Source organism: Miscanthus floridulus, chromosome 16 (genome assembly GCF_019320115.1).
Source record: "Miscanthus floridulus cultivar M001 chromosome 16, ASM1932011v1, whole genome shotgun sequence".
Classification (NCBI taxonomy): Eukaryota; Viridiplantae; Streptophyta; class Magnoliopsida; order Poales; family Poaceae; genus Miscanthus; species Miscanthus floridulus.
The window spans coordinates 9,448,815-9,455,725 of NC_089595.1; the positions used below are offsets into that span (position 1 = coordinate 9,448,815).

General features: G+C 44.0%; 1 long non-coding RNA gene across 2 annotated transcripts; it reads left to right on the top strand.

The window, feature by feature from the left end:
• Positions 1–1,723: 1,723 nt before the first annotated feature.
• Positions 1,724–2,908, top strand: LOC136510015 (uncharacterized). 2 transcript variants are annotated; one of them, XR_010772588.1, is made up of 3 exons: positions 1,724–1,859; positions 2,266–2,349; positions 2,836–2,908. It is a non-coding gene; the product is annotated as an uncharacterized lncRNA (long non-coding RNA). The 2 variants fall into 2 exon arrangements; XR_010772587.1 differs by having other exon boundaries at positions 2,841–2,908.
• The last annotated feature ends 4,003 nt before the right edge of the window (positions 2,909–6,911 follow it).

The following is a 6,911-nucleotide window of genomic DNA, read 5'->3' on the forward strand; positions in this document are numbered from 1 at the left end:
AGCTACGCACGACGGCGCGAGGCAGTGCATGAGGTCTTGGGTTCGAATCTCACAGGACACAGCGGTGGGAGGCATTATTTTTTTTAAAGCTGGGAGGATCTTTAGTCCCAGTTGTGGCAAACCGGGACTAAAGAACACACCTTTAGCCCCGGATTGCTAGTCCCGGTTGGGAAACTGGGAGTAAAGCCAGTTCCCATCCGGGACTAAAGCTCATTTCTGTAGTAGTGGCCGTTAGCACGGGCGCTATACTAGTATCCTTAATCCTCGTTGTCGTGTCATGTGGTGTATGTTGATTTTGTTTTCAGAACCTTGTATACTGTTGTATAAGACAATTCGAGACCTTATTAGAGCAAGTCCAAAAGATTAGCTAAGTGCTCTTTTGGAGTTTTGGACTCCAAATAACGCTGCTCCTCACGCGGCCACCGCCATTGCTGGACCTGGTGCGATGACGCCGGCTACAGTCCCGTGCTCTGCACCTCTTCTTCTCTGTTGCCCAAACAGGCGAGCACCACTGAATCAGTACTACTCCACCATTGCTGCAGGCTGCTTGCCTGCCTACAAATAGGGCGCCAGTGACCTACAAAGCCATGGCAGGTTGAGCATCTCCTCTAGTTCTGGGAGTAGGGATAGGGATCAGATCAGGGTCAGTTTCCTTCCTGGCTGTAGCAGCAGAAGTGGAAGGGGCATGCAGAGGAGCACGAGGCGTGGTTGGAAGCCGGCCTGTTCTACCCTCGCTAGCTCTGCTGTGCCTGCGCGCGGCCACCTCCGCACGCTTCGCACTGCCAGCCCGGTGGCTCCCAGGCTGGGCGGCGCAGCCCCCGGTGGTGCCCCGCCGGTGGCTGCCTCCCGGCACAGACGCTCCCTCCCCGAGGTCGCCATGCCGCCGCTGGTAGCCTTGAGGCCGCCGGCGCCGCGAGCCCGCCCCCACCATCTCCGGCTCCATCTTGTGACGCACTCCGCTGCTCCGCGGCCGGCCCTGCTGCCGGATCCACTCCGCGCGCCCACTCTTCCTCTCCCTTGGTGCCGGATCTGAATAGTACAATTGCCGTTCTTCCAATTTCAGTCACATTTTTTAATTTCAATACATTGCTCAGATTGGCACCTTATAAAAAAAATCCCTGTGTTTCTGCTACACTGTAGGTCAAGGAGGACCACTTCATCCTAGAAGACTCTGTTGTAACGATTAGTTGAATGGCTCAGAGTCAAGAGTAATGGCCAGTGTTGAAAAAGGGAGCTTTTCTCTGCTGCTACACTGTAGATCAAGGAGGACCGTTTCATCCTAGAAGACTCTGTTGTAACGATTAGTTGAATGGCTCAGAGTCAAGAGTAATGGCCAGTGTTGAAAAAGGGTGCTTTTCTCAATTCAGGTAGGTAAATGCAGGTAGGTAAATGCAGAACCAGAAGAGCAAGGAGAGGCTCAGAGAAATCACCCAATCCTAGGCCATTCAGGCTTACGGAATGATGTCAGTTTTTACCGTCCCCAATTCTCACTGGGTCTCTAAAATATGTTTAGCTGAATTGCTTTGATCATTATGGGTTTACCATGTACAACTCTGACCCTGAATATGTGCTCTATGATTACAATGAGAGGAAATCCAACACTGAATAGTTTAGTGATGCTTTTTCCCCTTTCAGGTAATAATCGTAAGATGCTCCACATGATCTCTACCTGATGGATGATAACTGCGTGAATGATATAGTCATATATGCATTCGTGCTTTCCTCAAACTGATTTACTGATACACATATTGGCAGTCAAGGTTTCCTCATATGCACCAGCAGCAAAATAGTTTTATTGGGTCACCAAGTTCTTCGGTTACCTCATTTTCGATTACTATAAAGTTAGCTGCCGAATTTAGGTATGCTATGCCTCCTCTTTCTATTTTGCATGTTTCTCCAGTCTCCAGTTTTGGGATGCACTCCTTTTCTTCACAATGTATATATACTTTATACTTAACATGGTACTAATAATAAAATAGCACATACCCATATACTTTCATTGCCTAGTATTAATGATGTTGTTTTCCAACTATGTTTGTCAAACTTAATATTAAATATTTGATGGACCCCCCCCCCCCAAAAAAAAAAAAAAAAAAAAAAAAAAAAAAAAAAAAAACTATTGTTTAGTTACAGGGTGCCGGCACTTCTTCTCATGACATTAGGCTACATTAGAGTTCTCATAATTCTTTTGCCTATTAAAGTTAAAAAATAAACATTTTTTTCTTCGCACCTGATGAAGATGTTTCCCATATTACCATTCTGCAGATCTTCCATGGACCTGACAATGATGTTCTCTGGCTTCCAAGGGATTTTCATATTTATGCTGCGAATATGTTTGGTGCTTCCAAGGTAAGTACTGGCAATAATATATACTTTTCACGCATTTATCCTATTCTGCAGAGATTCATGGTTTTTAACACATTCGATACCATTTGCTTGCTAGATCTTTTTTGCTGTAGCGTTTGTGTGCCATGCACTGCCTAAATTGAGACCCCATTTTCGCAAGGATCAATGCATTTGTAATTGCTCTATGAAACGAAAGGAATATGATTAACTGAAAACCAATATTATCATCTACAAAATATATAAAAACCTAACACTGTACCACTTCAAAATTGTATTATTTTAACTGGGCACAAATAGTATGGCTATAATCTGATGACATTTCTTTATAGATGCTATGCTGAAGCAATATCTTTTACATGGCCTGCTTTCTAATAAATGAGGATCTGCAAAGAAATCTTTATTTGATGCTTCCATTTTCAAATAGGAAATCTGTACAATATTTATAAAAGTACATCTTATTGCTTATCTTCCACCATTTGTGTTTGTCAGTGCAGCCTGGAGCGCGAATGTTTATACCACTGAATATGCCAACAGAAGCACCAATTTAAGTGAACAATAAGCAAATACGTTCCGGCAAGCTCAGTCCCCGGACTTGCTCCCGTCGGCTGCCCGCTGTGGTGACGTTATCTTCACCTCAGAGTTGACGACAAGACCATACTATCTCAGTTTGTTCAGCGAGCGTTGAATGGGATGGCAAACTCTGTTTGTTGAGTGCTTTCACTTGGATCCCATTCAAAGCAAAGTCCACTCAGTTCAGAAAAAAAAACATAAGAATCTCAGTGAAATCCATACATCCAAAATACTCTTACTGATGAAACATATGCGAACTAATTCACTCCGAATAAAGGAAGAACAAATATCCCTGTTAACAATCTCTACTCTTTACTATAATCCAATTGTATCAGCCGATACAACAAATTGGTGCGTTCAAAGATAGCCAGAAAATTAGAGTACTCTTTACAAAAGTAAAGCATCAACGACATATATAAAAAATTCCAATGGGCTGGGCAGCTGGCCTCCTCCGAGCTGGGCGCGGCAATGCCGCGCCGGTGTTTCTAGTATAAACTTATGATTAGTACTCTACTTGTTGTAAACCCAGTACGTAGCTAGGGTTTAGGGATGTGTGTGTGTGTGTGTTGGTTCCTCGCCAGCACAGCACAACGCTTTTGTATGCTTCAAAAACTCCTTTCCTCTTAACGACAAACGGATACGAGTGACCCGATCGAGAAAAAGATGAGTACTCTACTTCCACATGTACACAAATAAATTGGAGGCCGGATAGCGCCTCTGTCACTGTTTAGGCGCTGTTTACGTGGGTCCTCCCTGCTCAAAGGACAGAAGCTCCTCATCTCTCCCACCGTCAGAATTAATAAAAGCTCCTCATCAGCGTTCCAGGAGACCACAAGCAGAGCCCGTCTTCAGATGCACCACCACAGCGGACGGCCATCTCGCCACCATCACAAGGAGGTAACGCCCCTGCAAAACCGCTGCTTTCAAACAAACCTACTATGACAACAACACCGCAAGAGAAGAACGTGGCACCAGCACAAATATCGACCATGGCTACAGTCACCTTCGGCTACATTGACATCCCGAAGACCGTCAGGAAGGTGTCTAACAGTTTGTCTACGACAAAAGCAACACTGCAGCTGCCCTCGCCTACGTACACGGATCTGTCCGTCAACAATGGGCATCCTCCAACGTCGAGGCGACCCCTATCAACAGCAACAGCAGCACACTACCACCGACGACTCCACCAACGACAGCACCTGCAAGCTCTAAGGCGACAGCACCAACACCGCTACTACTACTTGTTGACATCGGACCTCTCGTGATGATCGCCACAACTGAGATACCTACCACTACTAGAGAAACGACCTTTAATTCCACTTTAAAATTTAGTTTTAGTCCCGGTATTTTTTTGTGCTCGAAAGTAGACAGACCTTTAGTCCCGGTTTGTAGCTTCAATCGGGACTAAAAGTCATTGCCCAACGGCTACTGCGGCAGGCTTTTGCTGCAGGGGACCTTTAGTCTCTGTTGGAGCTACCAACCAGGACTAAAGGTTAACTTTTACTCCCGGTTCGTCCCTCCAACCCGGAGTAAAAGTCTACTCCCGGCTGGAGGCTCCGTCCGGGACTAGAAAGGGACCTTTAGTCCCGGTTTCTGTCTCTAACCGGGACTATAGTTCCCCTCTTATATAGCCCTTCTTCCTCCCCGAGCTCGAGCCACTTCGAGCTCAGTGTTTTCTTGCTTCATCGCCGGCCTCTCTTCTTCCTCATCGCCGGTAATCACAAGATTTTCTTCGATTCCTCCATCGATTCTTCGGTTATAAAGGTTACCAACTTTATACTCTCATGTTTCATCAGTAGCATATCTCATTTTGTGGACTAGATATATGTGGTTTTTTATGATAGAATTTTTTTTATTTATAAGCCATTTAAGCTCAAAATCACTTTAAAGTTTGCATATTTGGATGAAACAAGGTTAAAGTAGTTATTCAAAACTAGTATTCAGCTTTCATTTCTAGCATGCATAGCAAACTTCATGGTTTAGAGATATAGAGAATTTTAGAGTTTTTTTATTTTATTTGTTTATAAAATGAGAAATTTATATTATATTAAAAATGAGTATAGAGAGTAGATAGCAACTGCTTTCGGGTCCTCGGCCTCTCATCGGGTTCAAAAGCGACTGAGGCCGGACCTCCCTCTCATTGCATGCGGCAAGTGTGAGGAGAAGATTGTGATGGAGTACCGGGTGAGGAAGGAGTGTCCCAACAAGGGTCGTATCTTCTACAAATGTCTGGATCGCAATGTGAGTTATTTTGTCGTATTTGATGATTATTGGTAATTTGTACTTATTGTCATGATGATTGTGATTAAAGTTCTAATTTTTTGTTTTAATTTCAGTGGGATGGCATTGGATGTTCAGGCTGGTACTGGGAGAAAGAGTATGTTGAACACGTGCAAAACTCTCTTGCACAGGCGGCTACGGCGGCTGATGAGGCAGTGATCCTGTGGAAGAAGCCCATAGATGTTGAACAAACGCATGATCTGTCTGTTTTAGTTGAGATTGGTTGCGAAATCCTTATGCTGCTGAAGTGTATTTTAGCTTTAGTTTTTTTACTAGTAGTTGGGATTGTCTATATTGTAGCGAGACTTTCATAAATTAATACCTTGTGTGGTGACATGCATGTCGTATAATTAACTAATTATATTCTAGGTTTTAATATGATATGTATATTATGTAATGCAGATGAGCCGGCGTTGGATGTACAATGCTGATCGCCGCTCCCAAGAGTTCATTGAGGGCGTGCATTCTTTCTTACGTGTAGCCAAGGCAAACAAACACGATGGTTTCATATGCTGCCCATGTGCCATATGTAAGAATTTGAAGAAATATGCTAGCTCAAGGAGTCTTCATTCACACTTGTTGAAGTCGGGTTTCATGCCAAACTATATTTGTTGGACGAAGCACGGAGAAACCGGGGTTGTAATAGAAGAAGGTGAAGAACAATGGGACGATGATGACATTATTGCTGAATATGATGCCTTCAATGATACTGCAATGGAGGAAGTTGAAGAAGAGGTAGTGGCAGAAGATGAGCCCGCTGATGATCTTGGTCAGGCCATTCGTGACGCACAAAGAGAATGTGAAAGTGCAAAGGAGAATATCAAGTTCGAGCGCATGCTAGAGGATCACAAGAAATTGCTATACCCAACTTATGATGCGGGACAGAAAAATTGGGTACCATACTAGAATTGCTGTAATGGAAGGCAAAGAATGGTGTATCTGACAAGGGATTTGGGGAGTTACTGAAAATCCAAAAGAAGATGCTTCCGAAGGATAACGAATTGCCCGTCACTACGTACGAAGCAAAATAGGTAGTCTGCTCTTTGGGATTAGAAATCCAGAAGATACATGCCTGTCCTAATGACTGCATCCTCTATCGTGGTGAGGAGTACGAGAAGTTAGATGCATGCCCAATATGTCATGCATCGCGGTATAAGATTAGGCGAGATGACCCTGGTGATGTTGAGGGCGAACGTCCCACGAAGAAAATCCCTACCAAGATTATGTGGTATGCTCCTATAATACCACGCTTGAAACGTCTGTTCAGAAACAAAGACCATGCAAATTTGTTGCGATGGCACAAAGAAGACCGTAAGGTAGACAATATGTTGAGACACCCTGCTGATGGGTTCCAGTGGAGAGCAATCGATAGAGAATTCCCAGAGTTTGCAAATGACGCAAGAAACTTAAGGTTTGCTTTAAGTACGGATGGTATGAATCCTTTTGGAGAGCAGAGCAGTAGTCATAGCACTTGGCCTGTTACTCTATGTATCTACAACCTTCCTCCCTGATTATGCATGAAGCGTAAGTTTATTATGATGCCAGTGCTCATCCAAGGCCCAAGGCAACCTGGAAATGACATCGATGTATACCTGAGACCACTAGTTAAAGAACTTCTACTTTTGTGGAACAGACTAGGTGTACGTGTGTGGGATGAGCACAAACAGGAGTACTTGGACCTACGAGCATTGTTGTTTGTAACAATTAATGATTGG